This window comes from Phyllobates terribilis, unplaced genomic scaffold (genome assembly GCF_046119375.1).
Source record: "Phyllobates terribilis strain yellow unplaced genomic scaffold, ASM4611937v1 Scaffold_2__4_contigs__length_985480577, whole genome shotgun sequence".
Classification (NCBI taxonomy): domain Eukaryota; kingdom Metazoa; phylum Chordata; class Amphibia; order Anura; family Dendrobatidae; genus Phyllobates; species Phyllobates terribilis.
In genome coordinates, this window is record NW_027362762.1 from 524931525 (window position 1) to 524958725 (window position 27201).

Here is a 27201-nt window from a genome sequence, read left to right on the forward strand (position 1 = left end):
TGTTTGGACTGGACATCATGTTGATTGTAGCAACTCCCTATATTGTATTGTGTCATTATGTGGCTAATTTATGAAAGCTGTTCACACAATTATGTTTAGCACTTTATTTATGTATGCTATATTTCAGCCTCTATATTAACTGTATTGCATGCAGTATAGCTTAATTTTATACCTGGCTGTTTTCTGGTGCCACACTTTGGCTTATTGCATCAGTTACCTGCCCACCTATTTTTAAACCATTGTTTCTAGTGTTTTTATTGTTGATGTTATGTTGATCAATAAAATATATAGATTTTTATTAGTTCTGTATGTGCATTTTTTCTTATATGATCTCATATTTTTAATTGTGCAGAACATTTAATTTTTGGTCCAGTTGATAGATACACATAGATATCTTTTCTGATTCTTTGAGGCTGGGTGCCCACTATGCGTTTTTCAAGCATTTTTGATGCGGTATTTCCGCAGCGTAAACGCTTGTAAAACGCTTGGTAATCCGTGCCCCATGATCCCCAATGAAAATCTGCATGTTCTGTACCCATGCTACGGAATTTTCCACAGCGGATTTTCCTTGTGGAAAAATCGGCAGCATGTCCATTATTTGTGCGTTTCTGCATGCAGATTTGAGGTCCCAATGAATAAAAAAAAGGTAGACTGCAGTATGCAAAAATGTTTGTGAGTAAACCAAAATCCTTCTGGGAAAGTGTCTTGTGGACAGATGAGACCAAGATAGAGCTTTTTGGTAAAGCACATCATTCTACTGTTTACCGAAAACAAAATGAGGCCTACAGGAAAAGAACACAGTACCTAAAGTAAAATGTGGAGGTTCAAAGATGTTTTGGGGTTCTTTTGCTGCCTCAGGCACTGGGTGCCTTGACTGTGTGCAAGGCATCATGAAATCTGAAGATTACAAAAGTATTTTGGGTCGCAATGTAGTGCCCAGTGTCAGAAAGCTGGGTTTGCGTCCTAGGTCTTGGGTTTTCCATCAGGACAATGACCCTAAACAAACTTCAAGAAGCACCCAGAAATGGATGGAAACAAAGCGCTGGAGAGTTCTGAAGTGGCCAGCAATGAGTCCGGATCTAAATCCCATTGAACACCTGTGGAGAGATCTTAAAATTGCTGTTGAAAAGAGGCATCCTTCAAATATGAGCGACCTGGAGCAGTTTACAAAAGAAGAGTGGTCCAAAATTCCAGTTGAGAGGTGTGAGAAGCTTGTTGCTAGTTATAGGAAGCCACTGATTGCAGATATTTTTCACAAAGGTTGTGCGACCAAATATTAAGTTGAAGGTGCCAACAATTTTGTCCGGCCCATTTTTGGAGTTTTGTGTGAAATTATGTCAAATTTGCACTTTTTCCCTGTTTTTTTGTGTTGTTCCAATCCACACAAAGAAAATAAACGTGTATAGCAAAATGTGTAATTGCAATAATTTTCTGGGTGAAATACTTATTTTTCTGGAACAATTTAAAGGGTGCCAACACTTCCGGCCATGACTGTAACCATGTTCGGGAGAAATTGTGTAACAAATTGTGGTGTTCGTTTTCTCCTATTCTTGTAAAAATGACAAATTTGGGTCTAAATCAATATTTTAGTGGGAAAAAAATTAACTTTTTTTATTCATTACACTTTTTATTAAAGTCCTGTGAAGGACTTGAAGGGTTAACACATTTCCTGACATCAGTTTAGAATAACTTGAGGGGTGCAGTTTTTAAATTGGCATCACTTTGTACAGGTTTTCCAATATGTACTGTGTATTCATACCCTGTGAACTTATCAATTTTTTTTCAGCTTATACCCACTAACGTAAACGCATTTTTATTGGGATTTTATGTGATATACCAATATAAAGTAGCAAGTATTTGTTAAGTATAAAGGAAATGATACATGGTTTTCTAATTATTTTAAAAATATAAATATGAAAATTGTGATGTGCATTTGTATTTAGCCCCCTGAGTCAATACTTTGTAGGACCACCTTTTGTTGCAATTACTGCTGAAAGTCTTTTGGGGTCTGTCTCTATCAGCTTTGAAATCTGGAGGCCGAATTTTTGCCCATTCTTCTTTGCAAACTAGTTTTAGCTCTGTGAGATTGGATGGAGAGCATCTTTGAAAAGCAATTTTCAAGTCTTGCCACAGATTCTTAATGGGATATAGGTCTGGACGTTGACTGGGCCATTCAAACATAGGAATATGCTTCTATATGATCTAAACCATTCCATTGTAGCTCTGGGTGTATGTTTAGGGTCATTGTCCTGCTGGAGGGTGAATATTTGCCCCAGTCTCAAGTCTTTTGCAGCTTCTGACATGTTTTCTTCCAGGATTGCTCTGTATTTAGTTCCATCCATCTTCTCATAAACTCTGACCATCTTCACTGTCCCTGCTGAAGAAAAGCATCCCCACAGCATGATGTTGCCACCTTCATCTTTGACAGTGGTGCTTGTGTTTCCAGGGTGATGTGCCATGTTCGTTTCCCGACTCACATAGAGTTTTGCATTTAGCCCAAAAAGTTCTATTTTGATCTCATTTGACCAGACCACCTTCTTACACATGCTAGCTGTGATCCCTACATGGCTTTTTGCACTCTGCAAACAGGACTTCTTATGGCTTGCATTCAGAAATATCTTTCTTCTTGCCATTCTTCCATAAAGGTCAGATTTGTGGAGTATACAACTAAGGGCTCATACCCATAAGTGAGAAAAAAAAACATTCCGATTTCTGGACCAAAAAAACGGACGAGTGTCATGCAAGTGTCGTCCAATTTTCATGAGAAGACAATGCGATTTTTCACACGTAGCATCCTTATGACATTCGTATGCAATGCGTTTTTTCTCTGCAACTATTATTCTACAATCACTTACAGGACCATTTACAGTGTTCTATGCTACGGAATGGTAATGTATCCCTAAAAAATCGGATGCCATACCGATGGTCTGTAAGCCGTCCGTTTTTTTTCTCGCACCCATTGACTTGCATTGGCGAATCTCATCCGATATACATGGCAATACGCAGCAAGCTGCAATTTTTTTCTCATCCAGATTCCAGCACAGAAAAAAAATCGCAGATGAGCAGGGACTCCTAGAGTAACATTGGTCAGAGTGCAATCCGATTTTTTATGGAATTGCACTAGTCTGTTTTTCACGCTGATGACTATAAGCCCTAATAGTTGTCCTGTGGTCAGATTCTCTCACCAGAGCTGTGAATCTCTACACCTCCTAAAGAGTGACCGTGGGCCTCTTGGCTGCTTCTCTAATTAGTGCTCTCCTTGCTTGGGATGTCAGTTTAGGTGAACGGTCATATCTTGGTAAGTTTTCTGTTGTACCATAGTTATTCCATTTTTGGATGATGGTGTCACTGTTTCAACATTTTCTGTTGCCTAGGGATGCTGTGAGTGACAGCTCAGCCGTCCTATAGGATCTGGAGTGTGCTGGACTGTCAGTATTGTGACAGCCCAGTCATCCAATCTGATTTCATGCTGGACTGTTAGCATTTTAATTAACAGCCCTGCTGTTTAATCTGACCTAGCCTCTGAGTGTTCCTTTAGGTGCCTCCCATTCTTAATTAAATGCTAGCTATTTAGCTGGCTAGCTGTGAGCAGACCATTGTCAGCTATAGCTTTGCACTGTGAGGTGTCTGATTCCCTGATCTTGTTGCCAGACTTTGGATTTATCGTGACTATTAATTTGTGTTATCGCTTTTGTTGTTGACTCTCTCTGACCTCAGGTACCTGACCCCGAACTTGGCCCCTGACTTTCCGTTTCCCTTATCCCCTTATCTTGACGTTCCCTCATGGCATTTGACCCAGGACTGTTACTTTACCACGCCTTTTGTATTTCCCTTCTGTACTATGAGCCCTCCTAGTATCTGACCTCAGATCTCCTGACTATCCTGTCTCAAAGCTTGTCTGTGCGTAGTGATTCAGCGTCACATTACAGCTGACCCTATACTACTTTTTCGCCAGCATGGATCCCATTCACATGCTTGGTGATCATGTGGTGTACCTGACTCAAGTGATTCAAAATCTGGGTGAAAAGAACCAGAATCTGGAATCTTCACAGTCCTATTTGCAGGGCCAGGTGGCTAGCTTTATGAGAACTCCCCATAACTCTTCACTGCCAGCGGAGACTGCGATGTCTGCACCTTACCACGTTTTACTATTCCTGTTTATAAAGTAGGAGATAATGCTTGGCTGTCATCAGAAACATTAAAACTACGAGCCCTCCTGGTATCTGACCTCAAACCTCCTGTCTACCCTGTCTCACGACTTGTCTGTGAGTAGTGAGTCAGCTTCACGGATGGATTAAACAGTTCTATGTGAGATATTCAATGCTTGGGCTATTTTATATAACCCAACCCTACATTACTTTTCTCCACAAATTTATCCTTGACCTGTCTGGTATGTTCCTTGGTTTTTATGATTCTCTTTGATTTATAATTTTCTCAAACAAATGTCTGAAGCCTTCACATAACAGCTGTTTACTAATCATGAGACTTCTGGAGGCAATTGGTCACTCAGAATTTTATTTAAAGTATGGTAGGACGGCCCGCTCGGCCACTTCCGGAAGTAGACTCAGGAACCCGGGTTTTCTTTGCAGGCTTTATTAACAGCATAAGGCTGCGTGCCCACGAAGCATTTTCCAAGCGTTTATGCTGCGGAATTTCCGCAGCGTAAACGCTTGAGAAACGCTTGGTAATCCGCCCCGCATGGTCCCCAATGACAAGCCGCAATGTCATTGCCCATGCTGCAAATTTTTCCGCAGCATTTATGCTGTGCTCAAAAATCCGCAGCATGTCCATTCATTTTGCGGACACACAGCGTAATCGCCGCCATTGACTTGCATTGGACCGCGTGACACCCGCATCACTACATGTGGATAAGCGGATATCACACGGTTCAATGTGCGGATGGTACCCAGGTCTGGAGGAGAGAAGACTCATCCAGACCTGGGTACCATAGAAACTGTAAAAAAAATAATTTAAAATAAAAAATAAAGCTTATACTCACCTTCCGATGTCCTCCCGGTGTTTTGACTGCTCTGTCCGGTCTCTTGCATTGCTCGCGCTGTTGTGAAGGACCTGCCATGACGTCATTGAGTCATGTGACCTGATACATGACTGAATGACGTCACCGCAGGTCCTTCACACCACCGCGAGCAGTGCAAGAGACCGGACGCAGCGGAGATAACACTGGGAGGACACCGGAAGGTGAGTATAATCTTTATTTTTTATTTTTTTACCATTCTTATTCTTTTTTTTTTTAACTAACTTGGTCACACTACTCTAAATCCATGCCGGTTGCACGGATTTATATAGTGTGAAGAAGTTGTCAAGCACTTTTCCAAGTGATGCTAAAATCGCTTGGAAAGCGCTTGATAACCCGCATGCAGAAATGCATGCAAAAACGCTTGACAAACGCTTCTACCTGGCAGGAAAAACGCATGTAAAAAACGCATGCGTTTTTCCTGCCAGGGAGAAGCGTAAAAAATATGCAGCATTTCTGCATCGTGGGCACATAGCCTAAAGCTCTGCACTGCAGCAAAAAAAACACAGCCTCACTTGGCAACACAACAAAACTAAAGATAAACTGTAGCAGAGTCCATATATGTGCGTGTGGTTTGCCCACACAGGTTATGTCCAGCCTTCAGCTCCCTCCTGAGCTATGGCTGTCCAGTCTGGAGACCTTGCCTCTCCAAACACAACACAGACTGAAGGACTGAACATTTAAATGTTGCTCAGCCACACCCTGAGGTGGAGGTATGGGGAATGACGTCCCTCCCATCTCTATGTCATTCCCCTAAAACCACGCCCTTTAAGTAAGTTAACCCACCAGCTATATGCTGGCAGAAAGTTATTGGTTTCAGTTCATACAGGCTGGCAACCTGTGCGACACATACCTCCCCTCATAAATCATACCAGTGACTCTGTCACAAAGGGTATCAGACTACACGGGGCCAAATGCATGTCACCATTTTCAGATTTATATTTTTAAAAGAATTAGTAAACCATGTATCATTTCCTTTACACTTCACAAATACTTGCTACTTTGTTTTGATGTATCACATAAAATCCCGATAAAATACATTTATGTTTGGGGGTAAAATGTGGAAAATGTGGAAAATTTCACAGGTTATGAACACTTTTTCAAAGTACTATAGACCCCTAAAAGTCACTTAAAAACTGAGCTAATTCAATAAATAAATAGGGTTTGTAAACTCCCTTAAAATATATGAAAAATTGCTGCTAAATTTTAACCCTTCAAACATCCTAACAAAATAAAATCAATTTTGACATTTTCTATCTAAAATTACTACTATTATGTAGTACAATGTGTCACGAACAATCTGTCTCTCAGAATCACTGGGATATGTTGAAGCGCTCCAAACTTATTACTACATGTGACATGTCAGACTTGAAAAATTATGCTTGATAATTAGGGTCAAAATTGGCTCCATCACTAAGGGGGTTAATATTTCTTTAACTTGTTTATAGGTTTTTGAAAGACCTGGGAGCCTTAATTTGGCCACACTGCTGTGACCAGAAGTGAAAGAAAAAACACCTTCCTCCTGTCTAACTGCTTACATATGGGTTGGGACCCTATCCGACTACGACTTATCCAGGAGTGCCGTATTCCTACTGACCGCTTAGATACCATAGTCACTCCTGTCCATGGGATTCAAGGGGTTATATTGCCAAAATGTAAATAATCAGATCCTGTCACAGCAGCATGTCAGCCTTTGCCATTACAGTGCAATATATGTGCGGCACATTATGCAAACCCCTTTCAGCAGTGCCATATATATTCAGCGGATGTTGCCAAGAGATAAACATATAAAACACTCGCCATACAGCGCACTTTGTATTTTGATCTTATGGCAGCATTTTTAGGGTCAGTACCATTATTTTTCAATATTCATGTTCAGAGGATGACCTTCTTGTCATTTTTCTTATTCATTCCATAGGACACAAAATAGTGAATCATCCTCATCCTCATGTCCTCTCAGCATTTTTACATCAGTTTCATCTGCAGTACCCTTTTAATTTTCATATATAAAAATTATGTTAGTCTGGGTTCACATATAGCAGTTTCCACTTGTGTGCATGAGCATTTTTGCACCTTCAAAAAGAGCAGGAATGGAGAGAAGATAAAGTTCATAGTTTATTCTTTCCTTTCCACTTGGTCTACAATTTTTTTCACAAGTTGAGATTGCAGTGCTGGTTTTTGTTTTTAAGAAAAGTACAGATAGAAATTAAATTTTAGATGAACTTTATGACGACATGTATACAAATTTATGGATCGTATAATTAGTATTTGACGTTAGAATACTTTGAGCTTTTTTTTCTAAAGGCTATACATTCCTGTACGAAATGCCAAAGTTCCTTTGAATGTGGGGTTTTCTGCAGCTCTGAACCTCTCGTCTCTTTGGAGCCTGGTATTTTCCAGTCTTTGACAGTGATTCTTTTAGAGAAATGACACCTGCTTGCTGAAATCGAAGTCTTAGTAGCAACCACAGAAGAAAAAGATACTTGTAAAAGGCAATGTCAATCAGTAACATTTGGCGGTTATATTTAGTGTCTTTCAGCATTCTTTACTGCTCAAAAAATGAAAGAGAACCTGGAAGCTAAAACATGCTGCCCGAAGCTTGGCCAGCATGTATCAAACACTAGCTGTATTATTTTAGCCATCTATGTTTGATTTTGAAATGCTGCGTTCGGGGAGAGACCTGTCAGTCATTGGCAGCAGGTGGGTAGAAGATTCTGGGGATCTGCCTTTCCAACTAGTGGTGGGTCACCTCATGTTACCACTAGGGACAAGGACACTAGAAATATACAAAACTGTAGAAGAAAAGGCTGGAAGGATAAGGAGAGAGTAATTGTCTGTGATCACCAACTGCAAAACCACTCCCTTTAGGGTGTTGTCTTGCTGCTGTCTCTCCAGTGCACCACTTGTCACTTTTATATGCACCAAAGCAGGATCACTTACGCTTCCTAACTGGACAGACTGATATCCCTGAAATTTACTTGACTTGGGGTGATACTGTGATGTGCAAGTGTTCCATTAATATATGCACACAAGTTTATGTTCTGCTGGAGAGATCAGCTATAATTGAGATTTTTTTTCTTTGAATCGCCAGATCATAATAAACAAGTTGACTTCTCAATACAGTGCCCTTCTGTCAATATGAGCATGGAGTGCAAAATTTCCCATGTCTTCTCTCCCCCTCATTCTCTCTGCCATCTTCAAACACAGAGCTTCAATGCAGTCTTTGTTCCATGCCATTGTTACTAAGAGTGACAAAGTCACTTGAGACGACAGAGCTGCCCTGTGTCCTCTTCCTCTGAGTCTACAAAAAATGATTGCATGCTAGTTTTTAACTTCATCATTTCCACTGCACAGCAACAATCTCAGTTTGTTATCACAAACATTCAGAGGACTCACTTGGTTAATGGATCATTCACACTGGAAAACAAAAAATGTATCAATGGCATTATAGCTGAAAGTGAAGGTCAAGAGCTTTTAATTAAGCGCATCTTCGTATGTCCTACTGCTACCATTCCCAGTCTCCCAATTAGGCCATTTCCTGATGTGTTCTGGCTCCACACAAATGCGCATCTTGTTGTTGTGGTTATTTTACAAGCTTTTTCATGTTTGTCATTTGAATAGAATTTGTGATTTTAGAACTTAACTTAATCTTTCTGACTTCAGGGTCTACATCTCAGCACACCAGGACTTTAAACGGAATAGTATATAATAGTGTTAAAAAAAATAATGTATAGTTACTATGTCTTTCGCTCATTTCACTTCCCAAAAAGTGTAATAGCAAGTGATCAAAAGGTTCTATGTATGATTACAATTCATGGCCTTAGAATATGGTGACCCAAATACAAATTATATTTTATGATAAAAAGGGTATATATCGTACCAAAGTAATAAAACAACATAAATTTAGTATCACTTTAATCGTACTGGCCTACAAAATAAATGTAACACTTTGTGCAGCATGCTGAAAAGCATGAAATGACAAAAAACAGCAGAATAGTTGTATTTTTTTCTTGCTCCCCACATGCAGAGATAATAAAAGTTCTGATAGAATTGATTAACTTTATGTTCTTCAAAATGGTGCCACTGACAAGTACAACTCACTCCACAAAAAAAGCAGTCATGCAGCTACATGGACGAAAAAAATGAAAATATTATGGCACCTGGTATGCGATGGTGAAAAAAATAAAATGCTTCATCCTAAAGGCCCAACTTGGGACGATCCTTAAGGGGTTAATGCCCTATAAGGATGGTTAACTAATATTTGCAATTTCTGTATAAGCTCTCTGCTAATTTAGCAGATTCATATTTACTTACATATTAAGGATGCCCACTGTTTAGGCTATAAGACTGGCTTAAAGGGAACTTTTGTCAGCATGTGTTTGCTATGTAATCTGAAAACAGCATGCTGTAGGGTTAAAAAACAGATTTCAGTGATGCCTCTCTTGTGAAGCTCTGTGCTTTTGCTTCTTTGCAATGATTGTTTTAGCACTAGGAGCTTATCTTTGCTGGGACACAGCAGGTTGTGCCTACTGGTCTAACTCCGCCCCTTTTTGTGATAAGAAGCTCACTGTCTATAGACATTGTATATAGAAAGCCTGGTGTGGGCAGGGAACAGCTTTATCAGCTCTGCTTCATTGCTAAATCTAAGAACTCTATTGTGTCAGAACAACTGCACCCAGTAATCTAAGTGATACATCGTTGGATTCAGCTTCTCTTTGCCTACATCAAGCTGATCTCAGATGAGGGAGCAAAAACTTGCTGACAGATTCCCTTTAAAGGGGGGATGCCCATCTCGTTCATTTATGTCATATCCATAAGATATGCCACAAATATATAGATGTGGGTCCTACCAATGGGACTTACATCTATCTTGTGAATGGACCCTGATGTGCTCTGCTTTCAGTAAAGAGGTGGTCAGAATTCTCATACAAACGTGTCATGGCCCAGTTCTCAAGATATCTCGTGGATATGCCATAAATGAACAAGTAATGCCACTTTAATTTGCAATCTGGTTATTTTACTTCTATTTATATGCAGTGTATATGTTGGTTTTAAATATAAAAATACTTATATTTTATTATTCTACAGTATTTTGCACTCCATGGCCCCAATTCATCGATTTTCTCGCCGGTGTGGATGAGGGGCTATGGTATCGTTAGATGCTACTAATTCTTCCTAACTGGAGTAAGATTTCTGGGGTATGGAATGCCACAGCTCATGATGAATTCGATGAGCTGTGGCTTCACACCTCCGCTGACCCCCACCCCAGCTCTGTCCATTTTGGCGGAAAAAAATAGTGTGAAAACACCAAAAGTTGCAAAATGTTTGCAACTTTTCAAAGCAATTTACATGAGAATTTTGGCAAAATTGCTTTGATGAATTGGGGCACGTGTTGTTTGTAGGTTGTCACGTATCAATGACTTGCAGACTCACTGATCAGCCACTGGGAAAGGGACAGCGGTGTCTGTCAGATACATCTGGTGCCACATACAGTGGTGTAAAAAAGTGTTTGCCCCCTTCCTGATTTTTTATTCTTTTGCATATTTGTCACACTTAAATGTTTCAGATCACAAAACAAATGTAAGTATTAGACAAAGAAAACACAAGTAGATGCAAAATGCAGTTTTTAAATGAAGGTCTTTATTATTAAGGGAAAAAGAAATCTAAATATACTGAGCCCTGTGTGAAAAAGTGATTGCCCCCTAAACCTAATAACTGGTTTGGCCACCCTTAGGAGCAACAATTGCAATCAAGTGTTTGCGATAATTGGCAATGAGTCTTTTACAACACTCTGGAGGAATTTTGGCCCACTCATCTTTGCAAAATTATTGTAATTCAGCCACGTTGGAGGGTTTCCGAGCATAAACCACCTTTTTAAGGTCATGCCACAGCATCTCAATCGGATTAAGGTCAGGACTTTGACTAGGCCACTCCAACGTCTTAATTTTGTTTTTCTTAAGCTATTCAGAGGTGGACTTGCTGGTGTGTTGTGGATCATAGTCCTGCTGCATAACCCAAGTGCACTTCAGGTTAGGGTCACAAATAGATGGCCGGACATTCTCCTTCCGGATTTTTTGGTAGACAGCAGAATTCCTGATTCCATTTACCACAGCTGTCTTCCAGGTCCTGAAGCAGCAAAACAGCCCAAGACCCTCACACTACCACCACCATATTTTACTGTTGGTATGATGTTCCTTTTCTGAAATGCTGTATTACGTCTACACCAGATGTAATGGGACATACACCCGCCAAAAAGTTCAACTTTTGTCTTGTCAGTCCACATGAACACTGACCTTAACTGAGGCAAGTGAGGCCTGCAGTTCTTTGGATGTTGTTGTGGGGTCTTTTGTGACCTCTTGGATGAGTCGTCGCTGCGCTCTTGGGGTAATTTTGGTCAGCCGGCCACTCCAGGGAAGGTACATGTTCCATGTTTTTGCCATTTGTGGATAATGGCTCTCACTGTGGTTCGCTAGAGTCCCAAAGCTTTAGAAATGGCTTTATAACCTTCTCCAGACTGATAGATCTCAAATACTTTTTCTTATTTGTTCCTGAATTTCTTTGAATCGCATCATGATGTCTAGCTTTTGAGCATTTTTTGGTCTACTTCACTTTGTCACTTTGTGTGGCAGTAATACGGCCTGTGTGTGGCTAGGGAAATTGAACTCAGCATCCCAAAGATGTGATAAACCACAGTTAAAACATAAATTAAGGGGGGAGTGTGGCAATCACTTTTTCACACAGGGCCCAGTAGGTTTGGATTTCTTTTTCTCTTAATAATAAAACCTTCTTTTAAAAACTGCATTTTGTGTTTACTTGTGTTATATTTGTCTAATATTTAAACTTGTTTTGTGATCTGAAACATTTAAGTGTGACATACAGTACAGACCAAAAGTTTGGACACACCTTCTCATTTAAAGATTTTTCTGTATTTTCATGACTATGAAAATTGTACATTCACACTGAAGGCATCAAAACTATGAATTAACACATGTGGAATTATATACTTAACAAAAAAGTGTGAAACAACTGAAAATATGTCTTATATTCTAGGTTCTTCAAAGTAGCCACCTTTTGCTTTGATGACTGCTTTGCACACTCTTTGCATTCTCTTGATGAGCTTCAAGAGGTACTCACCGGAAATGGTCTTCCAACAATCTTGAAGGAGTTCCCAGAGATGCTTAGCACTTGTTGGCCCTTTTGCCTTCACTCCAGCTCACCCCAAACCATCTCGATTGGGTTCAGTCAGGTCTGGTGACTATGGAGGCCAGGTCATCTGGCATAGCACCCCATCACTCTCCTTCTTGGTCAAATAGCCCTTACACAGCCTGGAGGTGTGTTTGGGGTCATTGTCCTGTTGAAAAATAAATGATGGTCCAACTAAACGCAAGCCGGATGGAATAGCAAGCCGCTGCAAGATGCTGTGTGTTATGCACACGCCCGGGCTGAGCGGCGTGTGCGTGTGATTGTAGTGATTCCACTGGACCATGAACCAGAGAGTGCCTGGAGGGGCGTGACTAAGTATCTGGCCGATCCGACCAAGATGGCACGACGGCATACGACGCCAGTGCACCAGGCAGAAACCGGGCAGAGGGACCAGGTGCTACTCCAGGTCAAACTCCGGACACGGGGGTTGACCCACACAGGGATTACTGGATCAGGCTGGTTAGGCTGGCGCACAGACTGGAGGGTATAGGCAGGCACGACTGGTATGCAGGCAGGCGGGTAAAGGCAAGCGCAGCTAGAGTGCAGACAGGGAGGCACTAGCAGGTAGGAACACAGGCGGGATAGGACCCAGTACACACTGGGACTCAGGAACAATACAGGTAGAGGGGTACAGGCAAGCACAGCTAGAGTGCAGACAGGGAGGCACTAGCAGGTAGGAACACAGGCGGGATAGGACCCAGTACACACTGGGACTCAGGAACAGGCAGGTTAGGCTGGCACAGACTGGTGGATATAAGCAAACACGGCAGGTATGCAGATGGGTGGATACAGGCGAGTATGCAGGCAGGGAGGTACTGGCCGAAAGGACGGGCTGGAGCACAGAAAGGTTAAGACCCAGTACAGACTGGGTCACAGAACCGCAGATGCGGTAGACAACCACAGCAGAGAGGGAACGCCCGAAGCGGTGGGCAAGAACAGAGCAGGACGGGGCTGCAGGAGCAGCGAGCACAAGCAGGACAGGACTGCCGGAGCAGCGGGCAGAAGCAGGGCAGGACAGGACTGCCGGAGCAGCGGGCAGAAGCAGGGCAGGACAGGACTGCCGGAGCAGCGGGCAGAAGCAGGGAAGCAGGGCAGGACAGGACTGCCGGAGCAGCGGGCAGAAGCAGGGCAGGACAGGACTGCCGGAGCAGCGGGCAGAAGCAGGGCAGGACAGGACTGCCGGAGCAGCGGGCAGAAGCAGGGCAGGACAGGACTGCCGGAGCAGCGGGCAGAAGCAGGGCAGGACAGGACTGCCGGAGCAGCGGGCAGAAGCAGAGCAGGACAGGACTGCCGGAGCAGCGGGCAGAAGCAGGGCAGGACAGGACTGCCGGAGCAGTGAGCAAGGAGTCAGAGCAGGCTAGAACCACCGGAGCGGTAAGCAAAGGAGTCAGAGCAGACTAGAACCGCCGGAGCGGTGAGCAAAGGAGTCAGAGCAGGCTAGAACCGCCGGAGCGGTGAGCAAAGGAGTCAGAGCAGGCTAGAACCGCCGGAGCGGTGAGCAAAGGAGTCAGAGCAGGCTAGAACCGCCGGAGCGGTGAGCAAAGGAGTCAGAGCAGGCTAGGCTGAGTAGGGGGGACAGGGCTCTGTTCACACGGAACAGACAGGAAGGGAAAGGCAGAGCCAGACACCCACAGGGTACTTGCAGTGAAGTAGCGAGTGGACCACAAACTCACAAACGGGAGTACAGAGACAACAAGCAGGAGTTAGGTACGAGTTCAGACTCTGCAGAAAAAGGAAGGGAACGGACATAGAGGCAAAACAGGTAAAGGATAGGAGAGAGTTCAGACTGGAACTGAGTGTACGGAGGAGACCGACACTGCAGCGGAATACAGGAGCGGGTCTGGGAATACGGCCCCCAGAGAGGCAGGACGAACAGGCAAGGAGCGTGTTCAGACAGGACAGACAAGATACAGGAGCGGGTCTAGGTAATCAGCCCCTAGAAGGCGAGAGGAACAGGCTAGGAGCGTGTTCAGACAGGTCAGACAAGATACAGGAACAGGTCTAGGTAATCGGCCCCTAGAAGGCAGGAGGAACAGGCTAGGAGTGTGTTCAGACAGGCCTGGAAATACAGCCTCCAGGATAGGCAGACAAGAGAACACAGAACGGGACCTGGCACCTTCAGAGTGCACGCACACACTGAATGAAACACTATGCTCAGGCAGGGATAGATGGGCGCAGCTGAGCTATATACCAGGTGACAGACAGCAATAGGCTGAGGACGCACAAGGGGTGTGACCCACAGCAGGTACAAAAAGCAGGAAGTGATCGGGCGCCGCCCTTAAGCAGCAGAAACAGACACAAACAGACAGCATGGAGGGAAGCCAGAGAGACATTCTGGACAGGAGATCAAGTGCGCGCTCTTGCACAGTGGGAGATGGACCACTATGCAAGGACGCCGCCAGGTATGTTACACTGTGGTAGCCATGATGGTTCAGTATGCCTTCAATTTTGAATAAATCCCCAACAGTGTCACCAGCAAAGCACCCCCACACCATCACACCTCCTCCTCCATGCTTCACGGTGGGAACCAGGCATGTAGAGTCCATTCGTTCACCTTTTCTTCGTCGCACAAAGACACGGTGGTAGGAGCCAAAGATCTCAAATTTGGACTCATCAGACAAAAGCACAGATTTCTACTGGTCTAATGTCCATTCCTTGTGTTCTTTACCCCAAACAAGTCTCTTCTGCTTGTTGCCTGTCCTTAGCAGCTATTTTACCATGAAGGCCTGCTGCACAAAGTCTCCTCTTAACAATTGTTGAAGAGATGTGTCTGCTGCTAGAACTCTGTGTGGCATTGACCTGGTCTCTAATCTGAGCTGCTGTTAACCTGCGATTTCTGAGGTTGGTGAGTCGGATAAACTTATCCTCAGAAGCAGAGGTGACTCTTGGTCTTCCCTTCCTGGTTCGGTCCTCATGTGAGCCAGTTTCTTTGTAGCGCTTGATGGTTTTTGCAGCTGCACTTGGGGACACTTTCAAAGTTTTCCCAATTTTTCAGACTGACTGACCTTCATTTATTAAAGTAATGATGGCCACTCGTTTTTCTTTACTTAGCTGCTTTTTTCTTGCCATAAAACAAATTCTAGCAGTCTATTCAGTAGAACTATCAGCTGTGTATCCACCAGACTTCTGCACAACACAACTGATGGTCCCAACCCCATTTATAAGGCAAGAAATCCCACTTATTAAACCTGACAGGGCACACCTGTGAAGTGAAAACCATTTCCGGTGACTACCTCTTGAAGCTCATCAAGAGAATGCAAAGAGTGTGCAAAGCAGTCATCAAAGCAAAAGGTGGCTACTTTGAAGAACCAAGAATATAAGACATATTTTCAGTTGTTTCACACTTTTTTGTTAAGTATATAATTCCACATGTGTTAATTCATAGTTTTGATGCCTTCAGTGTGAATGTACAATTTTCATAGTCAAGAAAATACAGAAAAATCTTTAAATGAGAAGGTGGGTCCAAACTTTTGGTCTGTACTGTACATGCAAAAGAATAAGAAACAAGGAAGGGAGCAAACACTTTTTCACACCACTGTATCTTAAGGGAGAAAAACTCCAATCACAGTCTCTCATCGGAGGGCAGTTAGAACCATGCACCAATATTATTAGAATCCATCTAAAAAGCTTAACTTGTAATTTAAACTGGTTTATTCTGAGGTATCTTTCTCTTATATATGAATATGTTCAATCTTGTCCAGTATCTGGGACCAAACATTTGTTAAAAAGACACCTTACTGGAGTTCCAGAATCTTCCTCCACCCTTGATCTCGTGGTTTCTGTATATGGGATCCATTTCTTTTCTATAAAGAAAAATCTAAAATTGAAACACAAAAATAGGGTTCTTAAATAAAGCTCTAGAATGGTTGCTCTGTATCCCTTTTGGGCATAGAGGTCTTCAATCTGCAGGTCAGATCCATGAAGAAAGATTGATTGGTACCAGACTTGAAACATGGTTTTATTGTTAACCTACAGTTTATGTTAATGTTTTCATTCTGGAAAATTCAGACACTTGTGTATTTTCGTTATCACGCCATTCACTTTATTTATAATTACAAAAACAAATGTTTGTGGGGTTTTAATAGAAATCTAGGCTGATCAATGTGTGGGTATTTATTGGACACAAAGTTGCTATACATAGTCCAGTCTGTTCCACAACCTATGAAGCTTGTAACGAAACGCTAGTGAACGAGGCTTCTGTCTGCCTGCTGACACAACTGCTTGGTTGAGACACAACTCTCATCTTAGGCCATGCACTTCCTCATCTCCTATTGTACATCATGAAATATTAACACTGCGTATATATACCTGAAATAAACAGACATCTTTAGGTCTATCATTTCTCTCATAGATTTCATCTGCTGGGGTCAGCAGTCATCAGTATCTATTAGAAAGCTCACTCTCCGTCACCCAGGCCCACTTTTTTTGCAGACAGGTCCATTAATGGATAATGGTTGGTTTTAGGATCTCTGCCAATTGTTTTGGTAACCACTGCCCCGATTAGTAATTCTACTGCAGTGTGTTTCTTATAACTGCGAAATAATATTTGATTTTATATAGCTGCTTTTTACAAATGAATTGAATAAATCAGCACTATGTGACCAAGTTAGCCAATTAACACCACATTGCATGAACCATGCATGTTTCTCATATGGATGTCGTTAGCATAAAATGTGGCTTTTCGTAGATATTTCTCATGTACAGTCTGAAAACAGTAGAGGTTGAAGAGCTATAGAATTAGTTTTATATCAAAGTCATTTGCACAATTTCTTCATTTTTAATTTGAAGGAAACATTGTCTGCATTTTTACCATCATGTAAGACTGTTAAAATATGTGCACATGTTGAGTATTTTGATGTAGAAATTTCTGCACCATTTCTGCAACGGAAAAGCTGACAGCTGATATGATCAGGTTGGGAAGATCACTGGTTATTGGACCCTTCCCAGCCTAAAAATACCAGCCCACATCCGCCCCAGAAGTGGAGAGTCACATTAGATGCTCCTATTCTGTGTTTTTGGACATTTCACAGCTGACAAACTCCAAGCACCATTACCCCGATTGCTAAAGCACCAGGGCATTGGTAGTAGCCAAGGCAAAGCACTAGAATTGGAGCCTCTAATATGATGCGCCACTTCTGGGACTGGTACGAGCTGGTATTATTATGCGAAGGGCCTAATAGCCAGGGACCTTCCCAGCCTGATAATATAAGCTCTCTGCTGTCTATATTATATATATATACATATATATATATACATATATATATATATATATATATATATATATATACTAGATGGTGGTCCGATTCTAACGCATCGGGTATTCTAGAATATGTATGCGGCCGACCGGGAGCGACTAATCAGCGAAGCAGTGTTTAAATGGGTTGTGCACTACTTTAAATTAACCCCCCAATGTATCCCCCCGGGGCCCCTAATGAATTTTGTAATTACGTCATGTTGTCAATACTGCTTGTGACAACATCACTGACCACGCAGCAAGTGTGAAGGGAGGACCGGGGAGCGAGGCCGACGGTCGGGGTACTTCTGCTGCGAGCAGCCGGGAGATGACCGGCTAGCATCGGTCATCTCCCGGCTGCGTCGCCGCTGATCTCCCGACGGTGGCCTGCGTGTTTCAAATCCGGCGCCAATTCGCGGCCGGACTACGCTCGTTGCTAATTGGTGGACAGGACAGCGGTGTTTTAAATTTCAGGCCAATATCGCTGATTGGTCGCGGCTGTGTGTGAAGGGAGGACCGGGGAGCGGCGCCGCCTAGGCCGCCGGTCGGGGTACTTCTACCGGCTGCATCGCCGCTGACCTCCATGCGGCAGATGAGCCGCTAATGGCCGCCATCTTGTTCTGAAATCCCGCGTCGCTGATTGGCCGCGGCCGGACCAATCAGCGACGCGGGATTTCCTGGACGGACAGACAGACGGGATATATATATATATATATATATATATATATATATATATATATATACATATACAGTACAGACCAAAAGTTTGGACACACCTTCTCATTTAAAGATTTTTCTGTATTTTCATGACTATAAAAATTGTACATTCACACTGAAGGCATCAAAACTATGAATTAACACATGTGGAATTATATACTTAACAAAAAAGTGTGAAACAACTGAAAATATGTCTTATATTCTAGGTTCTTCAAAGTTGCCACCTTTTACTTTGATGACTGCTTTGCACACTCTTGGCATTCTCTTGATGAGCTTCAAGATGTAGTCACCGGAAATGGTTTTCACTTCACAAGTGTGCCCTGTCACGTTTAATAAGTGGGATTTCTTGCCTTATAAATGGGGTTGGGACCATCAGGTGTGTTGTGCACAAGTCTGGTGGATACACAGCTGATAGTCCTACTGAATAGACTGTTAGAATTTGTATTATGGCAAGAAAAAAGCAGCTAAGTAAAGAAAAACGAGTGGCCATCATTACTTTAAGAAATGAAGGTCAGTCAGTGCGAAAAATTGGGCAAACTTTGAAAGTGTCCCCAAGTGCAGTTGCAAAAACCATCAAGCGCTACAAAGAAACTGGCTCACATGAGGAACGCCCCAGGAAAGGAAGACCAAGAGTCACCTCTGCTTCTGAGGAAAGTTTATCCAAGTCACCAGCCTCAGAAATCGCAGGTTAACAGCAGCTCAGGTTAGAGACCAGGTCAATGCCACACAGAGTTCTATCAGCAGACACATCTCTTCATCAACTGTTAAGAGGAGACTTTGTGCAGCAGGCCTTCATGGTAAAATAGCTGCTAGGAAACCACTGCTAAGGACAGGCAACAAGCAGAAGAGACTTGTTTGGGCTAAAGAACACAAGGAATGGACATTAGACCAGTGGAAATCTGTGCTTTGGTCTGATGAGTCCAAATTTGAGATCTTTGGTTCCAACCACGTGTTTTTGTGCGACGCAGAAAAGGTGAACGGATGGGCCCTACATGCCTGGTTCCCACCGTGAAGCATGGAGGAGGAGGTGTGATGGTGTGGGGGTGCTTTGCTGGTGACACTGTTGTGGATTTATTCAAAATTGAAGGCATACTGAACCAGCATGGCTACCACAGCATCTTGCAGCGGCATGCTATTCCATCGGGTTTGTGTTTAGTTGGACCATCATTTATTTTTCAACAGGACAATTACCCCAAACACACCTCCAGGCTGTGTAAGGGCTATTTGACCAAGAAAGAGAGTGATGGGGTGCTACGCCAGATGACCTGACCTCCACAGTCACCAGACCTGAACCCAATCGAGATGGTTTGGGGTGAGCTGGACCGCAGAGTGAAGGCAAAAGGGCCAACAAGTGCTAAGTATCTCTGGGAACTCCTTCAAGATTGTTGGAAGATCATTTCGGGTGACTACCTCTTGAAGCTCATCAAGAGAATGCCAAGAATGTGCAAAGCAGTCATTAAAGCAAAAGGTGGCTACTTTGAAGAACCTAGAATATAAGACATATTTTCAGTTGTTTCACACTTTTTTGTTAAGTATATAATTCCACATGTGTTAATTCATAGTTTTGATGCCTTCAGTGTGAATGTACAATTTTCATAGTCATGAAAATACAGAAAAATCTTTAAATGAGAAGGTGTGTCCAAACTTTTGGTCTGTACTGTATATACACATATATTTATGTGTGTGTGTGTGTGTATTTGTATACATATATACACATATGCTCACCTATACACACACATATACCGTGGGGAAAATAAGTACGGTATTTGATACACTGCCGATTTTGCAAGTTTTCTCACTTACAAAGAATGGAGAGGTCTGTAATTTTTATCATAGGTACACTTCAACTGTGAGAGACAGAATATAAAAATAAAAACCAGAAAATCACGTGGTATGATTTTTAAATAATTAGATTGCATTTTATTGCATGAAATAAGTATTTGATGACCTACCAACCAGCAAGAATTCTGGCTCTTGCAGACCTTTACATTTTATTTAAGAAGCCATCCTACTCTGCACTCATTGCTTGTATTAATCCTGTTTGAACTCTTTACCTGTATAAAAGACACCTGTCTACACACTCAATCATTCATTCTCCAACCTCTCCACCGCGGCCAAGACCAAAGAGCTGTTTAAGGACATCAGGGACCAAATTGTAGACCTGCACAAGGCTGAGACAATAGGCAAGCCGCTTGGTGAGAAGGCAACAACTGTTGGCACAATTATTAGAAAATGGAAGAAACACAATCTCCTCTGCTCAGCGGTCGCATGGATTACAGCAGGGGACACTTACAACAGGTGAGTGTATGGATTTTTTTATTTTATTCTTATTTTTACAGGTGGACACTGCGGGTGCAGAGTACTACTCTCATCATTGTTCCTGCTGGTGCTGATTGCAGCGCTGGCAGAGAACAATGATGAGGGCATCGTCCAGCACCCGTCGCCTGGGAACAGCGCTAACTGTACCGCTGATTCCCAGGTGCCGGTACGTATCACAAGGATGGCATCCGTGTTAGGTACGTGTTTACACGGACCCATTGACTTGAATGAGTCCGTGTGATCCGTGCTGCCGGTCAAAAACGGACATGTCTACTTGTGGATCACACACACACGGTCCGTGGAAACACACTGACATTTGAATGGGTCTACCTGTGTCAGTGTCTCCGGTACGTGTGGAATCTTTCACCACACGTACCGGAAATACTGACTTGTGAAATAGCCCTTAGAGGGAGCTGAAACTCAATGTTCCCAGCGACAGCCCCAAAACTGAAAGATCTGTAGAAGATCTGTATGGAGGAGTGGGCCAAAATCCCTGCTGCAGTGTGTGCAAACTTGGTCAAGAACTTCAAGAAACGTCTGACCTCTGTAATTGAAAACAAAGGTTTCAATACCAAATATTAAGTTCTGTTTTTCTATTGTATCAAATACTTATTTTATGCAAATTAATTCTGTCTCTCATAGTTGAAGTGTACCTACAATAAAAATTACAGACCTCTCCATTCTTTGTAGGTGGGAAAACGCGCAAATCGGCAGTGTATCAAATACTTATGTTCCCCACTGTAAATGATCTGCACAAAAAGGTGGAGTTTCCTCTTCCTCCTGGTGACATCACATCCTTTTCTTTTATTAAAATCTTTGCGTTCTTTTGGAATAAAAACGCTACAAAAACACAGCAAATTCGCAATCATTTTTAATATTTTTGACTGACTTCATTGAAGTCAATGGGTGAAATAACGCTGAAAGAATTGACATACTGCAGATTTCAATCTGCACCAAACCTGCAAGTCACAAATAAGCAACATGAGACTTCAGGATTCTCATTCACTTTGATGTCATCACGAATCCCTTCAGGTTTTGTGACAAATTCGCATAGAAAAAACGCAGTGAAAACACAGCAAAAAATGCAACTTGTGCAAACAGCCTTAGGATTTCATACATACTATAACTACAGTGCTTGGAACCGCTCGCTGCAGTGGCTCATTCTCTCCGGCTCCTCTGCTGAGTGGTCGCATGGATTACAGCTGGGGACACTTAGGACAGGTGAGTATAAGGAATTTTTATTCTATTCTAATTTTTATAGGTGGACACTGTGGGAGCAAACATTACTACTCTCATCATTGTCCCTGATGGTGCAGATCGCAGCGGACTGTGATGAGGGCAGCATTCAACACCCGGCGCTTGGGAACAGCGCTAACTGTACGCGGATTCTCAAGCGTTGGTATGTGTCACACTGATGGCATCCGTGTGCGGTACGTGTTTGACTCGAATGGGTCCATGTGATCCGTGCTGTCGTCCAAAACGGACATGTCAGCGTGTTTTGCCCATGGACACATGGTCCGTGGAAACACACTGACATGTGCGCAGCCCCATTCATTTGAATGGGTCTACGTGTGTCAGTGTCTCCGGTACGTGTGGAAACTGTCACCACATGTACCGGACACACTGATGTGTGAAAGAGCCCTTATTTCAAGTTAACCTTTATGAATACATGTAATCTGACCAGTCATACATACGCACTGTATACACACTAGGTGGATAGATTAGAAAAGAATGAGTATTCCTGGGATGAAAAATGTGCATTTGTGTTCACTAATGTGCTTGAATACTCAATAGACATGTACCACCTATGTGCCAGCTCTACTGCTCATCTAAGAGGCAATTGGGAATGAGTGCAGCATAGCAATTTTATTTAAAGGGAATGTGTCACCCCCTGGGAGATATCAGACCTCTACTATGGGCATACTGGTTATAGAAAAGTAAATCTATACTTACCTGTATGGTCCATAGTAGAGGGTTGATTGCAGAGAAAAGTGTTTTGATAAAATCCGTTTTGCACATGCTTGGCATCCCCTGGACGCCGAGAAATCCCTCCCTATATGTTCATTATTCCCCAAAATCCCCGCCTATACCCTGTATGCCCATAGTAGTGGTCTGATATCTCCCAGGGGGTGACACATTCCCTTTAAAGTTTTTAGTTCATACCAATAAAAGTTATATTTTCATTTTGTCATCCCAATTTTGGACAGTCAGTATCTAAATATTCAAGAGTTTTTTGTTTCATCAACAATTTCTAACATTACAGAGTACAAATCTACCTAAATTTACCTCCTACTGGATTCTGTGGTGTGTGCATCTGTTCTCTGGGGAAAGCAGAGTAAGCAGTGACCAGTCTACGTCCAGTGGCTGTGATCTCCCAGTGAAAGGAAAGGATTGAGCATTCAGCATGGCCGATTCTTCTCTCCCCCAACAGTTGTCAGGACACACCCATACACATTGGATGGTCAGCCTGTCATGTGGAAGGTTGGAGAGTTTGACCCGCGTTAACCTAATGTGTTTTGGAGCCTTGAGAGCTAAAGTATGAAGTCACATGATAGATAGCAGGATGAAGTTGACAGTCTCCAAGGGAATGCCGCAGAATTGTAAACTATGCTGGAAACACAATATTTATACAGAGCACAACATTTGTAACGTGACTCAGTTTTCTTGTAGATTTCAAGTGCAAAATCTGCTAAAAGCATTTCTTTTTCCTTATGTCTAAAAACAGAACTAGGGAGGCTCTGCTTTCATACATGTGTATACATGTGTAGGGCCGCTCACACATTATTGTGTGTTGTTCAGCAGTCACAGTCCATACATTGAGCTGCACAATAGTAGCGTGCACAGAAGCCTATGGACCTGATGCATCATCTCAGGATGTTTTTCAGTCCGTAATAATAATATAACACATAGGTAAACCGTTACAGGAGGAGTATTCACTGATGTTTTTCGTGGTTAATTCAACTAAATGGTGTACGTGGTTCAGGAATTTTGCGTAGAGTAAAAAAAATAGTCGTTTTTTCTGTCTTCAGCTTTTTTTTGTCTTTATTTTTTCAGTAATAAGTCCTACATTTCACAAGAATTGGCTTACATAAAATCACTATAGGTGGGTGTGGGGGGGGACTGGAGTTCATTTGCAACAAAATTTGCAAGTTTTTAAAAGTCGCAACTGATGTATTAGGCAAAAACATCTGGAAAACCCTAAACTCTACCCACAGTGGTAAATTAGAAAAATACAAACAGCAGGTGAACAGAAAAATACATTTCAGGAAAGGCACAAATGGAAAGATGAATGTGGTGCAAACCAAATAAAAGACAGGAGCAAGTACGGAATCGGGTCCTAGGTGTAGCCCCCAACTGTGCACTGATAGAAATGCTGGCTATAGCTCCAGATTACAGGTGTAAACGCTGTCCAGACATCCCTATGGTGTTTACAAGTGAAATTTGATTTCATTCCTGAATTGTAACACTGCTTCACCACCTTGCAGACAATGTGTACCAGTACCAAATGTGTCTCCTCTTACTCTATGATATTTACAGTAAAAATCTCATGCCATTGTGAAAAAGCTGCCTCTCTGCTGGAGCATTAACCATTTCTTTTACTGCTTGTCTCAGGCAGCGATTTGTCCTTCCATAGCATCACTCTCCTCCTTCCATTAAGGCATCATTTAATAATGGGCAGGTATTTTGGAGAGCAAACAGTTAAAGAGCAACTACCCCCCCATCACACACATACTCATAGGATGCAGTAGGTGGTTGCCATGGTTGTGGTCACTATGGAAACGGCACTAGGGACCCAGGCCTAGAAAAGGATGTTCAACTTGTAATCTAGAGATAGAAATGGTACCTGAGAGGAGGAGGCAGCGGAGAAATGGATCCCATGGGGAGATATAAGGCCTTTCCTGTATGCCTGTGCTGTGTTTTTTTCGTTTTTTTTTTACATAATATTCACTTAGTAAAAATAAATAAAAAGATGTAATTTATCATGTAAATGCTTTTCACGGGTTTCCTGGAGTTCCTCCAAATGTATCCGCAAGCAATATACGTGAGCCTGCATACAAAGTGTGTGCACATTACCCGGCAGAAGATGTATTCCTTATTACTGTTCAGTATAGATTTTCATTCTACATCACATCCTCTGCAGATAGCTTCATTATGTGCTGCTTTCAGCGCTTTCTATATTTGCAGCTTCAGCAGATTAAGTATCACTGAGGAAATGACCCCAGTGAACATCATGGATATCCGCACCCCCGCCTGCTCGTCCTCATTCCTAACTGTTCTCCCTGCAGTGAGCTGCACCTCACTGTTCACACAGACAATTATTCTTCTGATAACACCGAATCACTCTACATAGAACATTGCACCTCTTACTGATCCATTTGCACTGCATTTATTATTATAAAGAGAAGGGGTTATGTATTATCTTATCCAGCATGCTATGTGTAGGCTTCATCCTCTTATGTGCTACATGATATTGCAATCCCTCCCTAACAATGTTACATTTATTTCTTACAACCTTGGAACTTGAACAAGTGTCACAGAATGTCATATTGTAGGTTATTGGGCTGTTTTTATGGTTGACCTTAAATTATCTGGTAAAAAAAGATCTAACATCAGATCATTGGTAAGTAGGTAAAATCCTAATTAAAAGATTATAACTATGACCGACTTCATAGTCCAAAGATACCATAGCGGCTGAGGGTCTCCTGACCCGAACTAGGAGCCTCATACATGAATCTTCTAGTTTGGGTCAAGAAAACACAATCCATGTACAAACACATGAATCTGATAGATAAATCAGCCAAAATCAATTACCGTACATGTACCTGTAGATGGCTTTAGATGTGTCAACCATGTATGTTTTTTTTAAGAACCTAAGCTCAATAACTCCTTTTGTCAGCCACCCACAAACAGAGAATGTATGTAGCACAGTAATATATAGTCTTCTAGAAGCCAATAAATGCTATACTAGGTGTTAGGCTATGTGCCCACGATGCAGAAATGAAGCAGAAATTTTCCGGAGCATTTCCGCATGTCCTTGGCAGAAAAAACGCATGTGGATTTTACACGCGTTTTTGAAGCGTTTTTACTTGCGGATTTGCCATGCGTTGTTCAAACGCATCGTATAGGCAAATCTGCATGCATAAATGCACAAAGGCTATGTGCCCACGATACAGAAATGCTGCATATTTTTTCCGCATCTGCTTGGCAGGAAAAACGCATGCGGATTTTACATGCGTTTTTCCCGCCAGGTAGAAGCGTTTGTCAAGCGTTTTTGCATGCATTTCTGCATGCGGGTTATCATGCACTTTTCCAAGCGATTTTAGCATCACCTTGGAAAAGTGCTTGACAACTTGGTCACACTATATAAATCCATGCAACCGGCATGGATTTATATAGTGTGACCAAGTTAACAGTTAAAAAAAAAGAATAAAAATGGTAAAAAATAAAGATTATACTTAACTTCCGATGGCCCCCGATGTTTTCTCCGCTCCGTCCGGTCTGTTGTATGGGTCGTGGTGGTGTGAAAGAACCTGCGGTGACTTCATTGAGTCATGTGGCAGGTCACACGACCGCCGACGTCAGCGGTCGCGTGACCTGTCACATGACTAAATGACGTCATGGCAGATCCTTTCACACCACCGTGACCCATACAACAGACCGGACACATCGCTGAGGATACCGGGGGCCATCAGAAGGTAAGTATAATCTTTATTTTTTATTTTATTCTTTTATTTTACAGGTACTATAGTACCCGGGTCTGGAGGAGAGTCTCCTCTTCTCCAAACCCGGGTACCATCCGCACATAGAATCACATAATATCCGTATGTGCAAATGTGTTCACGCGGATATTATGCTTTTTAATGCAAGTCAATGGCGGAAATTACTCTGCGTGTCCGCAAAATTAATGGACATGCTGCATATTTATCCGGAATGATAATCTGCAGCGGACATTTCTGCAGCATGTGCACAGCACATGCGGATTATCATCGGGGACCATGGGGCACATATTACCAAGCGTTTAAGCGTTTTCCGTGGAAATTCCGCCGCAAAAATGCTTGAAAAACGCATAGTGGGCACGCAGCCAAAGAATGGACATGCTGCATTTTTTTTCTGCACCTAAAATCTGCGCAGAAAAAATCCTGACCATGTGCACAGATCTTGCAAAATGTCATAGGAAGTCATGGGATAAGATGCATTTCTGTTGCATTTTCACACGGAAAAAAACGCACAAAAAACGCACCAAATCCGCATCGTGTGCACATAGCCTTACAACTACACCCAGTTGGGTGAAAGGGCTCATTTCTTTGATCCCTGGTAATTTTAACTTGGGTTGATTATACTGTTAGTTTGTTCATAAATTATTCTCACTTCTATTGTTGCTTTGTTCATGTAAAAATTTGAAGGAGCATGCTGCAGTAATCTGGAGATCTGGTAGATTTAGCAAAGTAGGGGAGCAAAACATGCTTCCAGATAGAGTTTTCTGTGCTTCAACCCCCCCCCATAAAAAAATTAACAAGCCACACACTTGTTGGCCCAAAGGGTTCACATAGATTTTGCTGTAAAAAGACATCAGATCCTATTTATTTTTATGTGCCATCATTAGACGGCAGCTGCATGTTTTCCCTCTGTTCATCCTAGATATCAGTGCATGTCTCATAAGAGACCGGTTCTGGTGGCTGCTCATGCGTATCTT

The 27201-nt window shown here is 42.4% G+C and overlaps 1 protein-coding gene and 1 long non-coding RNA gene across 2 annotated transcripts in view; one reads left to right on the forward strand and one right to left on the reverse strand.

The window, feature by feature from the left end:
- The window catches only part of SDC3 (syndecan 3), a 172239-nt gene that overhangs the window by 98661 nt on the left and 46377 nt on the right, over positions 1–27201 (forward strand). The gene's annotated exons all lie outside the window — the stretch shown is intronic.
- LOC141252858 (uncharacterized) lies at positions 8218–22920 on the reverse strand. The gene is made up of 3 exons (XR_012314133.1): positions 22794–22920; positions 15977–16041; positions 8218–8336 (listed from the first exon to the last, which is right to left on the reverse strand). It is a non-coding gene; the product is annotated as an uncharacterized lncRNA (long non-coding RNA).